The 18,838-nt window shown below is 41.4% G+C and overlaps 1 long non-coding RNA gene across 3 annotated transcripts in view; it reads right to left on the bottom strand.

The window, feature by feature from the left end:
* The window catches only part of LOC135973654 (uncharacterized), a 78,285-nt gene that overhangs the window by 24,410 nt on the left and 35,037 nt on the right, over positions 1-18,838 (bottom strand). For 2 of the 3 annotated variants that reach the window (XR_010590593.1, XR_010590591.1), the window contains 2 exons: positions 17,937-18,049; positions 6,171-11,133 (listed from right to left, as the gene is read on the bottom strand). This is a non-coding gene — a long non-coding RNA (uncharacterized LOC135973654). Of the gene's footprint in view, positions 1-865; positions 1,087-6,170; positions 11,134-17,936; positions 18,050-18,838 lie in introns of those variants that run through there. The other variant, XR_010590592.1, reaches the window with a different exon arrangement.

Here is an 18,838-nt window from a genome sequence, read left to right as displayed (position 1 = left end):
CTTGGCTTTCCTTGACTACTATGTTTTACCATTAAACCATTCCCTCCATAAACTTATCTAACTTTATCTTAAAACCAGACAGGTCCGTCGCCCCCACCGTTTCCCTCGGTAGGCCGTTCCAATATTTCACCCCTCTGACGGTCAGAAACCTTCGTCTAATTTCAAGTCTGAACTTCCCCACGGCCAGTTTGTATCCATTCGTTCTGGTATCCACGTTAGTACTAAGCTGGAATAACTCTTCTCCCTCCCTTGTATTAATCCCTCTAATATATTTAAAGATAGCAATCATATCCCCTCTCAGCCTTCGCTTTGTCAGACTAAACAACCCAAGCTCCTCTAGTCTCCTTTCGTACGACAGCTTTTCCATTCCTCTGATCATCCTAGTGGCCCTTCTCTGCACCCGTTCCAGTTTGAGTTCATCTTTTTTAAACATTTGTATTTGTTTTTGTCTGTTTATAGTATAAAGCTTCCAGGTTAGGCAATTATTTCCTCATATTCTTTAGTGTACATTGAATCCCTTATGATATGCTGGGTATAGTCCAAGTCTCAAGACCAATTCATTGTTCATTGTTATGCCCATTACCTTTAAAATTCTTTGCTATGCTGAATTAGATCTGTTGCATTGTTTAAATCACATTTCTAGTCATTCCTACTTAATTTTGTGTCCTCGTAACTGTTTTTCAAAGCACTGTGGGATGATTTCTTTGAGAGGTGCTGATATAAATGTAAGTGATTGACTGAGTAAACACAAAAGATCTCAGCTAGCTTTCACACTGCTAACAAACTCCATTTTAAAACAAAATATATCATAACTACCATGAATTTTACTATGAATTCGATGTTAAAAAGGATAATCAGAAGTCACCTCATGATAAGAGTTGGTGGCCACAGTCAAGTTCCTAGAAACCAGGTTTCCACATCACAAAAATAAACCTCACGATTGGCATCCATAATAGTCTCAACGAAGACTGGTCACAGAAAACGTATTGCCCTTTCACCAACAAGGTGGTCTTTCCCGGGCAAAGGTAAATGAGTTTGCAGTGGTTCGTGTAAACAGCTCCAACAATCCAGCACCTTTCACAAGCCCTAAATTTATGTTTGAAAAAAAATCACAGTGACAAGATTATTAACAACATTTTTTGTTGTTTTTAGATGCTTTAGTTCGAGCTACCTGATCAGAGACTAACCAGCTGACAACATGGTTCTAACTTTAAAGCAACATTAATTATTGCTTCCTTCTAAATTTACTGAAGGACTAAACATCTTTTAGAATGATTATATTGTTTAAATATCTTCCTATCTGTTATAAAATAGCATAAATATTTAGTTTCAAACAAACAGTTTCAAAGTGTCTGTCTACAGTCAGTGACAGACCCTGCACAGAGGAATGTAGTTGGATGTTTTGAAATTCAGCATGATAAACTGTGAAAATGCAAAACAAAATGTGTAAATTACATGGTTGTCATTCTTACCAAATCACTTTTTTGAGGCAGGATTTCCATCTTCCAAAATATGTACTATATACACTGCAGTGGGGTTGAATGGTTGAGAGTAATGGTAACAGAACACTTCTCTTGGGTAGCGCAGGTCTGTTACAGACCAAAACATTTTGCCATCTGATGGCTGTTCACAGGGCCAGCTCCAGGCACCAGCCCACCAAGCTTGTGCTTGGGGCGGCACCTGGAGGGGGGCAGCGCGGTGCTCCGGCTCCGGCCGCCGGGGAGAGCAGGGCCACGGCCGGGGCTCGCCGCCCTCCCCCCAGCGCTCTGGCCGCTGGGGAGAGCGGAGCCGCGGCAGGCTCGCCACCCTCCCCCCGGCGCTCTGGCCGCCGGGGACAGCGGAGCCCCGACCGGGAGTCGCTGCCGGGGAGAGCGGAGCCCTGACCAGGACTCGCCGCCCTCCCCCCGGCGCTCTGGCTGCCGGGGAGAGCGGAGCCCCGGCCGGGGCTCGCCACCCTCCCCCCGGGGCTCCGGCCGCCCTCCCCTGCTGTGCTGGGGGCGGGGGGGCGGCCGGAGGCTTTTTTGCCTGGGGTGGCAAAAAAGTCAGAGCCGGCCCTGGCTGTTCAGTGGGCTATCTAGAGACTCTAGCCTGAGTACATTTACCAGAGGAAAGATTACCATATCTTAAAAACTATTGGGACAATTGGTACCAACCCTCTGGTTGGCACTTTTAACAGAGAGCAAGGACTGAATGGGCATGGAGGCTGAACTAACCTCTCTCCCCTAGAAATGGTCTTTCTACAACTTGGTTGAGGCCTACAGCATGGGAAGCTGAATAGCCAATGCCCACTCTCTACTTGTCCATCTATAAACAAATGGTTTCAGACCCTAATCCTGTCAATCTAATTTTTTTGCATAAGCAAAAAACATTCACATGAAAATATATTGCTCTGTCCAGGGAGAAACAGTCAGGTCCTGAGCATTCCATGACAGCTTCAAAAGTGAAATATGCAGTTGCAAGGAAAGGTAACACACATTCATTTTGATACGTAAGCATCAATAGCTCTGTAGCCAGGGCCGGTGCAAGGATATTTTGCGCCCTAGGCGAAACTTCCACCTTGCCCTTCCCCCCACCCCGCCCCCGTAACATCGGATCATTGAGGGGCAAATCCCAACGAGCCTTTATAGACCCCAGGGGCCAGCCCCAAACCAGGTCCCCCCCTCTCCGCCCCCTGAACTCCCCTGGAGGGTGCACAGCCCCCCCGTGAGCCCTCCCCACCCCACCCCGGTGGCCCCCGCCCCGAGTCCACTCACTAGCTTTGCCGGGCTTGGGCCGCTGCAGCAGCTCGGCAGGGAGGAACTGCCTTCTGGGGGCTCCTGGAGCAGATGCATGTGGGCAGAGGCCCCTGTGCACCCCCCGCCCCTGGCTCCCGGGAGTGTGAGCCGCCGCCGCCCCTCCCCCTCCCGGAGCAGTCTCAGGGCCCCGTGCCCTGGCAGTGGCTCACATGCCCGGGAGCCACAGAGCCCGAGCATGGCGAGGGGGGAACTGGGGGTCACACGGGGGCCTCTGCCCGCATGCATCTGCTGCAGTCTGCAGGTGCCCCCCGAAAGAAATGGATGGACAGAAAGGACAGGAAGACTTTGGAAGTAAGTTTTTTTACTATAGTAATTGAAATGTGTATTTTAGATAAGGGTGGTCTTTTGAAGAATTTATTTAAAGAACCATATGTCTGAAGATCCAAGCATTTAAGGCTAACGATGATTGTGCATCTAAAAATCTATGCAAGGATTTTTTAGAGATGTGATTTTATAATCTTCACCAACTCACTAATGAAATATTTTTAAAGCAAATTTTAAACTAAGGTCCTGTAGACTGACATGTTCTGAGTAAATATTACAGTCATGCACAACTGTTTTTGTCAGTACATTCAGAAACTGACAGTAGATACCTGGGGATTGGCAAATGCCTGTTAAAATTCATTACCCCTTGAATGGCTCTTTAACAGTTTCAGTGTTGTGCTAACAGGTCTGGCAGGCTGGAGACTGTTTCTCTTTTAACTACTAGATCCCCTTCCTAGGAAGACTCAGAGCCTGCAGGAAGGGTCAGAACAGGGATAGGAAAACCAGTAGGGTGGACACTAAGACCCAGTGGTGCCCCAAATTTTCAGGTGCCCTGCCTATGCCTGAGGACGGCCCTGGGCGCCCCCAACCACTTGCCGCCCTAGGCCACTGCCTAGTTCCCCTAGTGGTTGCACCGCCCTTGTCTGTAGCAGTCAATTACCTGCTCAAATTCAAATTTGATTTTAACACCATACCTGAAAACTATTTAGCACTCGTAGACAAATTTAAAACAGTTTCATTTCATTAACACATGGATTTAATGTAACCCAGTTTAATGAAATACCACGCAATTCATTATCTTAGTTTTTTAAATTTACCCTTATGCCTGATGACCAATTACTTGATTGTTTTTTGAGAAGCATCGAAAATGTTGGCAGAAGAAATGCCCAAGAAAATAAAATAGAGTATTAATGTCAACCCTGGTGACTCTAGTAAACCCTAAATCATCCAGCCTGACTGGCCAGATGCTGAATGCCTGGTGACCACTAGAGCTTCTTCTAATGTTTAGAATGTTCTGGGCTGATGAACACCAAACACAGGGTGACTTCCATACACCTGGATCCTGTAATCTAGTATTACATTCCTTAAAGAAAGGGATTTCCTTTGAGCCTATAAGAGTTATAGGCCGGATTGTCTATGGACCTTCAAGGGACAATCTCAGTTTGTAGTCAGGGACGTTCAGTGTCTGCTCCCTCTGTGTGTCCCCACTGGGCACAACCACCCCAAACGGGGCAGAGAAGAGGGAAGGCCAGGTCTTCTTTCCCCATGTTGCAATAGTGAGTGCCTCTCCTGTGCACTCCTTTTGCACAGCATGTTGCTCAGGAAAGGTCCCCTGTGGTCCAGTATCTCAAAAACAGCCCCAATTCAGGGCAGTACCTAAATTGAGCTATCTAGTGCTTTAGCCTCATGTGCTTTAGACTCTTTGGCTAGGTGGAAATTTTTTCCACCAACTCTAGTATAGAGCGAGAATATCTGAAGTGGGTGATACAGAATTCACATTTGAAAAGAGTTAATTCAGCATCCAAAAGGAACTCCTACTAGCCTCTAAACACAGCCACAGTAGTTCACATAATGCTGGTTACAGTCAAAATAATAACTCAAAAGTCCACCTCTCTTTTTCTCTCTGGATATGCTATATACAAACCTGAGGCTTGATTCTGCTTCTATTTAAGTCCGTGGGAATTTTGCCATTGATTTCAATGAAGGCAAGATCAGGGTTGTTTACCAAATAACACTATATTTAAAAAAATTCTTAAACACTGAAAGAAGATTGTGACAGCGTACCCCATAAGGCTTTATGGGGGGGTGCTTATAAATGTATGTATGACATAACTGGAATATGTTTTGTGCTGCCTGTGCCATGTAATATATCTCCGTAAAGGTTATGGTCTACTATATCTATTCATCCTATTTGTACATATATATCATTTTCTACTTGAGGTTAAGAATATGGGCGGTATGCTTGCTTGGTTTCTAAGTAAGCTTTGTGAGGCATTTGGTCAGCTTCTTTAGGAAGGAATTCGCCAGGTTAAGTACCTGATCAGGAAACACTTGGGGAACGATGCATCTTGGAATGCTCCAATCCACATAAAAAGTCTTCCTGGAGACATGCAAGATACCATGTGGACAATGGCTTCGGCCTATAAAGACTGAGTCATGCAGGGACATGTGACTTGCCCAGGTGACTCCAAAACTCCATCTTGGAGCTGGACTTTGGATAGGAGTGAGGAGGGGGATCTCCACCCACAAGAGAGAGTCTATTTAAACCCATGGGAGACCCCTCCATTTTGTCTTCAGCTGACTTGAAGGGAACTGGAACAAACGACAGTAACTACAGGGGGTGTGATTGCTGGACCCAGGCTAAAAGGAGATTAGCCTGTAAAAGGGAGCATTCTGGAACTGGTGAGGAACTTATCTGTATTGAGTTTGATTAGACATAGATTTGCGCATTTTATTTTATTTTGCTTGGTGACTTACTTTGTTCTGTCTGTTACTACTTGGAACCACTTAAATCCTACCTTCTGTATTTAATAAGATCACTTTTTACTTATTAATTAACTCAGAGTATGCATTAATACCTGGGGGAGCAAACAACTCTGCATATCTCTCTATCAGTGTTATAGAGGGCGAACAATTTATGAGTTTGCCCTGCATAAGCTTTATACAGGGTAAAACGGATTTATTTGGGTTTAGACCCCATTGGGAGTTGGGCATCTGAGTGCCAAAGACAAGCACACTTCTGTGAGCTGTCTTCAGGTAAACTTGCAGCTTTGGGACAAGTGATTCAGACCCTGGGTCTGTGTTGGAGCAGACGGGAGTGTCTGGCTCAGCAAGACAGGGTGCTGGAGTCCTGAGCTGGCAGGGAAAACAGGAGCAGGGGTAGTCTTGGTACATCAGGTGGCAGCTCCCAAGGGGGTTTCTGTGATCCAACCCGTCACAAAGATTATTCTTAAAGTATATTTTATAGTTACCTATTGATCCTTTAACATCGCTTTCTCATCTAGGAGAACTCAAATATTATTCTACATTCAGTGTACCAACATTTTAATTTGATACACAGATATTAAAAATAGTTCCTTTTTAAATATATAAAAATGAGCTCCACTCTATGTAAATAGAGGTGGGGGGATTTTTCACACAGAACAGTTGCCAGAAATGTTAGTTTTCAGACACTACTCATAGTCTTCCATGAACACATGTGAACTAATGTGAACTTAAACAAGCATTACACTGGAGTTATCATTAGCAGTGTTGGGGAGCCATGGCTTAATAGACATTTTTATCTTTCCACGGAGAGTTAATAAATGTCCCAGGTAATTGCAGTGGAACTGCATACATAATAAAGTTTACTAGTAGAAAATAATAAGCAGAATCGTCTGGGTACCATTACGTAATAATTCTAGAGACAGAGCAGAGTGCACTGAACATCTGATAATTTTCTATTTCGGAGACTCATAGTTTATTTAATTATAAAGCCCAGGAGAAATTACTTTATTTCATTTACTGAAATACAAAAGAAACCATAGAAAAGAAACTGACCCATGTTACATAATTTGAAACTGTTCAAAATAAAGAATGGATCATATTATGGGCACTTCTCTCATAAAATAAGATTAATATCATAAATCAGTTTATGGTAATTTTGTGTACTGCAGAAAAATATGCTTTAAAATTCACAGCATTGTACATTGTATTAATAATGCTGGAACATAGGTTTTCTAATAGACATATTCCAGGTTACTTTGTAATTTGTCCAAGTTTGTAACAGTAACAACTAAATTGCATTTCATAAACATTTTAATAATATGCCTACAAATAAGGACATGTTTTAATATTCAACGAACATGATCATGTAACACTCAACAGTTGCAAGACTTAAACTGCTCAATACCAATCAGCAACTGGTTAAAAAAAATTACAAGCCCATCTTGAGACTGCAAGCACCAGGGAAGGAAGGGTTTAAAACAGTAAAAATGTTACAAATCTCTGCAGAAATAACATGGTAAGTGTTAGCACTATGATTTTATCTCTATGACGATCACAGCAGACAAGGACTAAGATTCACCTCTGTGAGTTATATTTTTCTATGATTTATTATTATTTGTTATTTCCACTAGATTTATTATATAGAACTATAGTAACTAGCTTAGTGAAATCCAAATATGCCAGATCCACTGCACTTGTTGCATCATTTTGTGTCTAACAGTGTATTGGAAGGCAATTAGGAAGAAGAGAAGGCACACTTGGGCCCCTGCACAGGGGCCAGATCATTCATATGCTTGAACACAGGAAGAACAAGAACTGCTCTAGGTGGTGCTGTCAGCCTCAAAGCTGACATAATCACAGTTAAGTCACCTTTAAGTCACCTTTTGTAGCCCTAGATTAGTGGAGCTAACCAGGCACCAGCCTGGTCCCTGACATAAATCAGAGCAGATCAAAAGTTGCTCTAACTTACGTCAATTTGCCATGACCCCAAGAAATGTTCTGGCAGCTGGAAATAGCTAAACTGCAGAGTCATATCCACTTTCCCCCAGGAATGGCCCTTGTGCTGGAAGCCAAGAGGATGGCTGGCATAGAGTTGCTGCATTGGCTGTATGCCATTCAGGCATTTCCTTGCACAAGAGAAGTACCCATGTATCCTGTTAAACCAGCATTCCTCCTGTTTTGTGCCAGAAGAGCAGGGGCAAGAATATGGGCCAATATTACCAGGGCAACAAAGACAATAACAGCTCTTTATTTTCTTTGCCTATCAAGCTTTTGATAAGTCACTTAACGTTGTGGAATTCAAGCCATCATGTGTGGAGTGGCAAATAATGTCTTATTAAACATTACAAAGACAAAAATATTTGAGAATCATTGGATGGAACTCTTAACATATGTAGTTATGTGTCAAGCTACACTATTAATGGGATAAAAAGATTTTCTGTTACATCAATTTAGCTAGAAGACAGAGGTTTTGATATTGATATTTAAAAATTACACCCAGTATGGAGTTAGATAATGCTGATTTACTCCCCATGTTTATATGTGATTAAACATGATTTGGACTGATGGAAATATGTACCTTACTTAGTTTTTGGAAGGCAAACTGCGATGAAAATGATGATACACACAACAAGGATTTAATACTTACAGCCAGTTTCTTCACCAATTTGATTGATTAAATTACTGGCTCTTGACTTCTGTGGGATTAGCTTTCATACAGGACAAGACCCAAATGTGGATCTGTTTGCCCAGTTTTTTATTGTATTGAATAAATAAGTTGAGATAACTGGAAATTTAATTTAACTAAAATTACATTTTAAAATGGCGCAGTGATCAGTCACTGATTAATTTAAAAAATGAGTTATGCTTTGTTGCTTTTGGTGGAATTGCTGATTTACAGCAGCCAGCTCAGATGTAAATCCACTAAGCAGCTTGAAAGCCTTGCTCCATTGACTTCAATGGGGCCTAGATTTCACACTATAAGTGTACACTATTTTATGGTGGAATAAAGTAGAGGTTCACTAGCTTTTTTATAGTATGGACCATAGCTTAATAGAAAAAATGTCTTTTCATAACTGCAGTGACCACATAGCCTCCTAATGGTGATTGAATAACATCCCTGTGGCAACTACAACAATTGCTTACTTGCAAAACTAATGCTAGGAAAGTACTGAATGTATTTAAAACTTCTTTTAATGAGACCTCGCAGATGGAAACAAAGAGAGCCAGCCCCATGTGCCCTCCCCCTCTCCACAAGCCACCAGGGAGTGCTCTGCAGATAACTGGTGGACCATGACCACAGTTCTGGAGCCACCAATATAAAGGATTTCTTGGCATGAGTTTGGGATGGTCGTGTTGCTCACAAGTGTGTTATATGGATCATCTCTACTGAATGTTTATATAATTTGATATCACATCATCATGTGTGCTGTACAGTGCATGCCACATTCTGCACAAGAACTATTTTACAAATTTAATAGGGTTTTAGCATTCAAGAATATATGCAAAATTGGGACAATCTATATTGATTGCGGGTTCCATAAACCTGTAAAGTCATTTTGGCATCTTAAATGAAATACCCATGCTACACAAAGGTACATATATGTCCATGTTTCCCAGATGAGAGCTTTGAGACTCCAGAATGTCAGATGCACCTTTAGCACTAATATCTACACACTGTTCAGCATTACCTTTAGAAACATCCCAGTGGATACAGTTTCCTTTACATTGTTTTCCAACCTTTTTTTATTTATAAAAGAGTACAAAAAATAAGGAAGTTGCTTATCCAAAGGGTGAGAAGAGACTGGAGCATTTTGTGGTATATAAACTAATCAAGTGAAAAGTAATTGATATGCACTTGCTTTTCACAGGCTAGCAAAAATGTATCTCCATGTGCTGGGGAAGAAGGGAGTGGGAAGTGCAAGGAGTTGTGAAGCATAAAGGTAGAACTATCTACAACAGAGGACTCCCCTACTGTGGGGGTGTGACAGGATCCCTGGGATACAAACTGGAACTGTAGGACCACTGTGGCCCCTTAACTCTCCACCCTGGGCTGTCTCTCATGATGCTTTGCTAGTGACAAGCAGCAAACCCCTCCAGGTGCTGTGATCACTTGGTGACCAGCATGCAAAGATACACCAACCTCAGTTGCATGAATGCTCTCCAGGCCACTCATGAACTATACAGGGGAAGACACCAGCAAATCTCCCCAACCCCCAGCCTTGCATCCCAGAAATGTACCCTCTTACACCGCTCAAGACCTTCTCTTGAACAATGCAAGCTCATTCATTAATTCGCCGCTTCATCAAAGGATAGTGGACATGGACCAGCCTTTGTAATCTCAGCTGATTCCCCAAGCACTTGAGACAAACTCACTGGTAAGGATAAAACATTAAAATAAATGTATTAACTACAGAAAGATCGATTTTAAGTGATTATGTGGTAGGCATAAAGCTCAGAGATAGTTAACTACGAAAATTAAAAGTAAACACGCATTATAAAACCTAAACTTTCAGACTAAGCAAGATTTGAATCAAACAGCTTTTCTCACCCCACTGGATGTTGCAGGTAGGTTACACTTCTTAATACACAGGCTGAATTTCTTTCTCAGCCTGGGACCAGTCTCCTCAGTTCAAAGTCTTTGTTTTCCCAGCGTTCTTGTTGCCTCCAGCATAGGTGGGGGAGAAGAGGGGAGGTCTCATGATGCCACTGTCCCTTAGTTTATACTCTCAATTCATGTCCCAGGGAAGATACTGGTCCAGACATGTCTTGGTGGGCCTTGCTGAGTCACAGAGTTAAGCAATCCTCATTGTGTGATGCTTGCGCAACCGTCTCTTACAGAATTGTAAATCTCTTGTTTACAATTTCCCTGCTGGTCAATAGCTCATGATGGTTGCTTAACGCCCGTTTGGGTGTGTGTCACTTTCTTTGTTGCCACTACAGAGCTAGCCGTGGACGTCTCCCAGACATACAACATATTCAATATCAACCATATAGCAGAATGTCATAATTCCATATACAATGATGATACACATTTCTTGACAGAACACTGAGTTTCAGCAGATCATGAACTTTCATATGATACCTTGCAAGGCATGTGCCATATGAAATATCACACCCACATACCAATGATGAATGTGGGGGTTACAGGGTGCTACTTTGAGGTACAGTGTGTCAAAGGGGGAACTCTCAAGCTAAATGGAACAAAGGGATTGTAGCAGAGCTGAGAGCCTCCCAAAAAACAACATCAAGTACTGTATTTTTTATTTATCAGTTGTCTTTTTGTGAACAAGTGATGTTGCTGTAGCAACTGCCTCTGAATAACTGCCCTTAATTTCTGAAATGGGCTTGTTTTGTTCATATTTTTCTCTAACTCAGAAAATCATTTTTGCCCAATAATAATTTTAATGACTGAGGCAATTTGTAATTAAGCAATCAAGACACTCTGCAACATGGAGGATGAAGAGCTGGGAGCAGCAGTGGAAAACCTGAAAAGGCTATTTCGTTAAGAGAGATCTGTTCTTTGCAACTAAAGCATTAAATATTTTGGGGTCAAAATAGCTTTTTTTCCTTCTGTATGGAATTCTTCCTGGTAAATCAAGAAGACAAAATTAATATTTTAGTTACTCATCTACATTTATACATGTTCATGGTTGAAAAATAAGCAGAGGGCTTTTTAAAGACTCTTAAGACTTTAAGGTCAGAAGGGACCATCATAATCATTTAGTCTGACGTGCACATTGCAGGCCACAAAACCTCACCCACCCACTCCTGTAATAGATCCCTAATCTCTGTCTGAGTTACTGAAGTCCTCAAATCATGATTTAAACACTTCAAGTTATAGAGACTCCACCATTTACACTACTTTAAATCTGCAAGTGACCCATGCTGCAGAGGAAGGTGAAAATCCCCTGGAGTCTCTGCCAATCTGACTTGGGGGGGAAATTCTTTCCCAACCGCCAAATTCACTCAGTTTGATAATCTAAGGCCTGGTCTACACTGGGGGGGGATCGATCTAAGATACACAACTTCAGCTACGAGAAAAGTGTAGCTGAAGTCGACGTATCTTAGATCAACTTAGATTGACTTACTTCGGGTCCTCGCGGTGCAGAATCGATGGCCGCCGCTTCCCTGTCAACTCCACTTCCGCCTCTCACAGCAATGGAGTTCCGGAGTTGACGGGGAGCACATTCGGGGATCGATTTATTGCGTCTAGATGAGAAGGCAATAAATCGATCCCTGATAGATCGATCACTACCCGCCTATCCGGTGGGTAGTGTAGACGTACCCTAAAGTTTCAGTCCTACATCAGTATCTGTTAGCATGAGCCCTGGCACTCATGTGACATGGTCCTGATACAGGACTGGGGCATTAAAGTTAACTACACTTCACACAAGAGCAAAGGTCTACACAAGGCCCCGATCCAAATCTCATTGAAGAGACTAGGTATCCCACTGATTGTAGTGGCAGTTGGATCAGGCAGAATCAGGTCTTTAAGCTGCCATTTTCTCTAATAATCACAAAAGGTTACAGTAGGCCAGGATGTTCAAAGGTATCTAGGAGAGTTCAGTGCCCAATTTACATTGAAAGGCATGTTTGGTCAGATGAAATTGCCTCGGGTGAAATGAAGCACTGTTTAGCAACTACTACTGAACCAATGATCCTAAAGCTAGGGTTTTCAAAGCGGCACTCAATTCCTATTGAAAACCAATCATGATTTTCATTACTTGCATGCTTAAAGTTAAATGTGAGTTTAAATGCTTTTCTAGATCAGGGCCAGAGTAATCAGCACCTGAGCCCAAGGAATGGACCTATGAAACACTGGCAGTTGATGTTGCCTGATCAATTGATTGTATATGAATTATATTGACTGTTTAAGAATTCCCCTTTAACACTTTGAGGTTCTTGTCCCAAGATGAGGCCTAGTATTATTAAAATTACTATTCGGTTGGGAACCCCAATGTGCATGGGGGGAGGGATAGCTCAGTAGTTTGAGCATTGGCCTGCTAAACCCAGGGTTGTGAGTTCAATCCTTGAAGGGGCCACTTAGGGATCTGGGGCAAAATCAGTACTTGGTCCTGCTAGTGAAGGCAGGGGGCTGGACTCAATGAGCTTTCAAAGTCCCTTCCAGTTCTAGGAGATAGGATATCTCCATTATAAAAAAAAAAAAAAAAAAAAAAAAACCTCACACACTTAGGAAATCATACATTATATTTATACTAGTTTTTTTTAATACAGTCACAAACACTCTAAACCAGCAAGGTAGATGGAGATAATACAGAATGTATATGTGAATATCCATATACTCATACCATCCCTTGCAAAACAACCTAAAATGTTAGTCATTATCTTCCTCATCATCATCTCCTTTCTCATCATCATCACCACTGATCATCATCCTGGCATCTTCTAAGGCACACAGGCCAGGATACAGCTTTTATCATGTGTTATACTGACACCACTATGCCTAGCACATATTCAGTAGGGGGTTCAGCCCATTTACCATATTTGTAGTTCTTCACCCACTAATGTTGGGATGCCTTTCTCCCATAGGTTATTAATCCTTTCCCCTCAAGCTTATTAGCATATATGTCAATTAGTTGCCATGGCATGCTTGTGGTCAGATATCTGGGATATCCCTAAATTAAAATACCCCAAGCTGGTATAAATTAGCATCTTGTGGTTATCTATCAGCAGTTTAGTTATGATCTAGGGTTACTCTTAGTTAGCTACTTGTGATAAGGCTTGGGAGCATTATGCCTTAATTAACCTAGTTTAGCTAGTATCTTACAGGTCTTGAGGTTTGTAGGCTCATTGCATTACTGCTTTAACTTATACCTGTGCCTTACCTAGCAAATATCTATATCTAAAGGCTACATGGCCTTCTGATCTCAGTGGATCCACTCCAATAGTGCAAGTAGTTACAAATATGGAATGCATTCCAAAACCATTACCTGCATGTCAAAATAGTCTTGGATAGAAATATCACCTAAAAGCCAGCTAAGCAACCTACTGTTTGTTATTTATTGTTTTTCAGACTGCCTGTAAGCACAATGTAATTTTTGTTATAACTTTATCTTAATTATTTTAGCAACATGTGTTATTACATTTGACACGAAATGAAATGATATTACCCAGGGAACTCAAACAAGTCTAATGAAACTTTCTGGCCTCAGAGAGACAACTCTAATTCAAAATCTCATATAACCTGAGAAATATTGAACTGTAGCACTCAAATATTTGCTTTGGATGCAAGAAAACTAGCAAGATTTACCTTTCTTCGTTCAAAATAGTTTTCTCAGCTGTGTTAATTCTATGCTTATTTTAATAGGAGAAAGAGCAATATTTAAGGAACTGACTGACTGATTCAACAACAAAAAGAAGTCAGGCTTCCAAGACCTTGCTAGGGCTTCTGTTTGAAGGCAACAAATGAATCAGACATTTACAACTAATACAGACTGTATACGTGTGACCATATCAAAACAGTTTTAGAAATAGTGCTGCTAATGCAGAGTTCAGATGTTTACATTAAATAAAAGAACCACACTACAGAAATATAAGTTCACTACATAGGGAACAGAAATTTGACAGTTGAGGGTGTGCTGATTTGTGTAATCTGTACAAACAATGAATTCTTTATGAAAATTGTTGTACCATGGAATGCTTCTATGTCTATGTGTCTTCACTCTGGCTGACAAGGCTATATGCATGTCTCTCCCAGAGTAGATTCAATGGAGAGTAGTCAACAACTACACTCTGACCACTCAATAGGTGCTGGGAGAAGCCACTTCCTCCAGCTTGCCTGTAGGGTGCTGGGGTTTGTATAGTGGATGATTATCAGCAGCAGGCCAAAAGAACCAGCTCTTGGTGGTGGGACTCGACGGACTCACAGAGTTGCACGGCAAGTTTTGGGCAGGGAAGGGGAAGAGATGGGCACACTTTCATAACAAGGGACTTTGGTTTAATTGCAGGATCAATCAAGGCCAAAGCAAGCTGACCTGGAAAAAGAGAGGCTCTGTGATTGAAAAGACAAGCCAGACACTGCAGTAGAGGACTCTGACCCCAGACCAAAGCATGCTCTAGAGTGGTGAGGAAACAGAGACCAAGAAATTCATGTAGGGTTCATTATTTTTATATAGATCTGTGTATTTCTCCTTTGATTAAGAGCAATGGTGGTTTAGAATCCTGTGCAAAGTCTGTATTTGTTGTGTGTTTCAACTGCCACCTGCCCTTGAAGAGTTAACCTTTGGACCCAGAACCCCACACAACTGGAGTTCTGGGAGAGGGTGTGTTTAAGCTACAGTGGAGTCTGAGGGATCAGTACTGGTAACAGGGGAGGGGAAGTTGGACTGTGATGTCTTAGCTCTCAGAAGAGGGTGATTAGATGGAGGATCTGCGCACTCAGTAGGGGTCTTGGGGCATGGGACCCCAAACCAGGGGCAGTGTCTGTATTCAATTCAGACTTCAGAAACTTGAATAAAATGGCAGCCAGTGGTTCTTTCACAGTCTGGTTAGTGCCCAGGACAGGGAGCATTCAAGCAGATCTGTGGCAGAGGACTCTTCAGACAAAGGTATAACCAGATCCAATAGCTGGAAACTGAAGTTAGACAAATCAGACTTGAAATAAGATGCCAATTTTTAACAGTGAGGGTAATGAACCATTGGAACAACTTACCAAGGGCTGTGTTGGATTCCCCAACACTGGAAACTAGATTATCACAAGGGTCCCTTTTGGCCTTATAACTGAAGCTGTGAAAACTGACCTGGTGTGCAGGAATAGTTACTGTATTTGTGGTATTTTATATCATTAGTTTATTACAATGTTTTCAACATTATTATGAATTTTGAGATGCATAAATTATTTTTTGCACATTAAATGAATTTAAGAGCTTATGCTTGATATCATGGATTCTTGAATCCTTAGAAAACAAACTAAAATAAAATTGCAAATTTTGTATCAATCAGGGGCAACATTCTTATCTCGCCTTACTTAATTTCAGCTACAAAACTTTAAAAAGCCTCATGGTATGAGTGGAGTGGCTGTTCAAAGTATTCTTTATGTTAGCAAATAAGAACTACATTTAATGACAGTTGAGGTTGCAGTGGGACACACTTCTCACACACAAAACCATAAAAGCGTGGAAATAAGAAGTGAAGAGGAAAGGCTTGTGCAGTCCTTTCCAGCTTTATATTGCATTTGACACTCTTGATAACACACTCCATAAGGCTTTCACCTCCAACAGATATCCAAAAGTAATTTGTAACCAAATGCAATACACACTCCAACGTCACCAAACTTGCTCTCTCACACAAAACCTTAACAGTGACCGCAACTGCTCCTGTATCAGCTATATCAACAGATCAGTACATCGGACTGACACACAGTCCATGAATTTGAGAAAGTTATTTTGCCTCAACCATGCTGAGGTGACTGTGATGAAATTTCACAGTATGAAGGTAGAAAGAATGCACAAGTTCTTAAGTAATAAAAAACGTGTAAAGCCGAGTTCTGTAATGCAGTCTTAACTACAGCAGAGCTGCCACAACACCATAATATGTATAATTAGCCTAAAGTAGTTGTGTTGACTATTTGCCTGGCTAACAATGTTCTCTTAGGTTGTGTCTACACTGGAGGCTTTCACAAACAAAAATTCCCACCAATTTTGCTCATGCAGACAAGGCTCCAGGAGCTCATGGTATTTCTAGCACTCAAGTAGGTTTAACTGATAACTCTGAAGTGCCCCTTACCTCATCCTGTCCCTTTTGGCACTGACTCAAAATGTCTCCACCACTATCCCCATAAAACCCAGCTTAGTCTCCAACTCTGTCTTTCTCCTATCCCTGCTCCCAGTACCCATTTCTCTCCTCACTACCCCTGTGCCCTGTCATCATCACCTACATTTTTCTGTCCAGCTGAAACTGTTGTGTGGCTATAGGTGCCACCACCAGTGTTAGATCTATATTATAGTCTGTAAAATCACTGTATTTTGAAATAATTAACGTGATTCACACCTGTCAAAGCTGGGCTGCCACCATTTTCCAGGAGAACTGGCCAAACCTTGCTCACTTATTCACTTAAGGTCAGATTTTGATGCCCTTACTCATGGTGAGCAGCATCTTACACCAGCAGTTGTCCCACTGAAATCAATGACACTTCTTATGGTAGGATCTGGTTCTGGCCGTTAAGCTGTCCCAGTGAAATCAGTGGAACTGTCTGTGTGAGAAATACCAGCAGAATCTGGCCCAATAACTGCTAAGTTGTTGTGTAGTGCTCAGATATACATTTTTTTAAACCAAGATGGGATGTTTTGCTAAAAGATACGCTCTTGGGATTATTTGGGGGAAGTTCTATGGCCTGTGGTATACAGGAGGTCAGACTAGAAGATAACTGTCCCTTCTGGCCTTAGATTCTATGAATATTTTGAATGTCATATGCATCATAATGTATGTGGGTTTCTCATGTCGTTCAAAGGGGACAGAGACACAAATCCTGTACTCGGTTACAGTGTCAGTCCAGAGCAATTCCGCTGAGCCAAATCCAGCTCGTCTTACTCAATATCCTACAAAGTGGTGGCCCACGTTATAATAACAGCATGAATCTATTTTAATTAAAATTGTACTTTATTGGAGTTACTCCCAGTTGTAACCCATTGAACTGAAAAATGCATTTGGTGCCAAAATTCTTATATGATCGAACTAAGCAGTCTGCAGCCTCAGCCCACTCTCACTGATGCTGGTTACTAAACACCCCAGGAAAAAAATCCAAGATAGAAATCAGTGTTTTATTTATTTTGGCAATCCAAATGACTAACACTTTTCTAACCTAGCAGTTTTTATATTGAACATGGCCAAACCGTTCTCTCACTCAGTCTATTTATTCATGAAGATCGAGCTATTTCTCCCTGAAGGTGTTTGAGAGTGACTTTTTTAATTAGAGAGGTTGAAAGATGAAAGTATTTATAGTGAAATAGACAATGAGTCTACTGATCAGCATGAGTGATGATATATATATGAAAGAGAAAGGCAATGCGGTGCAGAATACAGCATCAGGCAGATTGTCAGATATTTCTATGGGCTTTAACAGGAACTTTCAACGTGGCAGATGTTTACTGTATGTCAGAGGTACGTTACCTGCCCTGCTAAAATATCAGTAACATTTCTGCTCTAGTTTAAAAGAAGAGAATGAGATTATGCAAGTAAAAATGGCATCAGTGATTGTATCAAAACAATTCAATATATGTCAACAACAATGTTCTCCTCTCAGTTATGTAAGAAAGGAAATTGAGTTATTGTTCTCTTCTATTTATTAAGTGCCAAAAATGTGATTGGTGCTGTACATGACACAGAAGACACAGTCTCAGTCCTGAGTAACTTGTAATCTAATACAATTACCTTAGTTGCAGTGCAGGCATTTAATGTGGATTGGAAAATAACAAGTTGCCCTAAATATTGCCACTTCGTACATGATAGGAGTCAGCCAGTACAGTCACACTGAAGTGTTTTGCCTGTATGAAAAGAAAAAAAAGGGTCCATTAAAGATGGTTGGGACCGTGTTAGCTAATAATACAGAAAAGTTTCTTATCTGTGACTAGAGTTCTTATATTGTCCCCCAACTTTATTTTTTAAGAACAGCATAAATATTAGGGATATAATCCCTCAACCCAGCCAGCTGCTAGCCAAATGGAAGTGGATTAACATGCTGTGCTAAGTACAGTAATATGAATTCTTCCTGTTAGCACTAACAGCCTGCATCCTGTACAAACTGTTTGCCTGTCAGTTTCAGGAGTTTCAAAAATCTATTGAAGCATTAAGTTGGAAGCTTTGTTGGAACTGTGATAAGAAGCAGGAAGATTGTCACACATTAATTATATCCACTACTAATTGTTCATCGCTTGGGAAATAAACAATACTACTGTTCCTAATGAACAAGACATAAGAATGTTTAAACTGCAGATGGGAGTGTGGGCATAATCAGTTGCTCACAGAATGTTTGGAGAAGCTCAAGTCTGACAAGTGACTCTCTCATCCCATTATTTGTTCTTGCTGCTGCTGGTTTACGGTAATTGAACGAAACAAATCAGAGATGAAAGTTGTTTCTTGATGTGAATACTTCACTATTAATAAGTTATAAAACAAGCAGGCAGAGTTATACAAAATGGTGCTTTATTAAACACACCAAGCTGGATTCTGCCATCTTGACTCATACGTGGGCATAGGGAGAGTCAACTGAGCCTGAGCATGTAATACTGGACCCACTGGGACTACTCATGGAATGAATGAACTAGTCAACATGA

This window comes from Chrysemys picta, chromosome 1, assembly GCF_011386835.1.
Source record: "Chrysemys picta bellii isolate R12L10 chromosome 1, ASM1138683v2, whole genome shotgun sequence".
NCBI lineage: Eukaryota > Metazoa > Chordata > Testudines > Emydidae > Chrysemys > Chrysemys picta.
The sequence above is the reverse complement of the archived record's forward strand: the minus strand, read 5'-3'. Positions and strand labels throughout refer to the sequence as shown.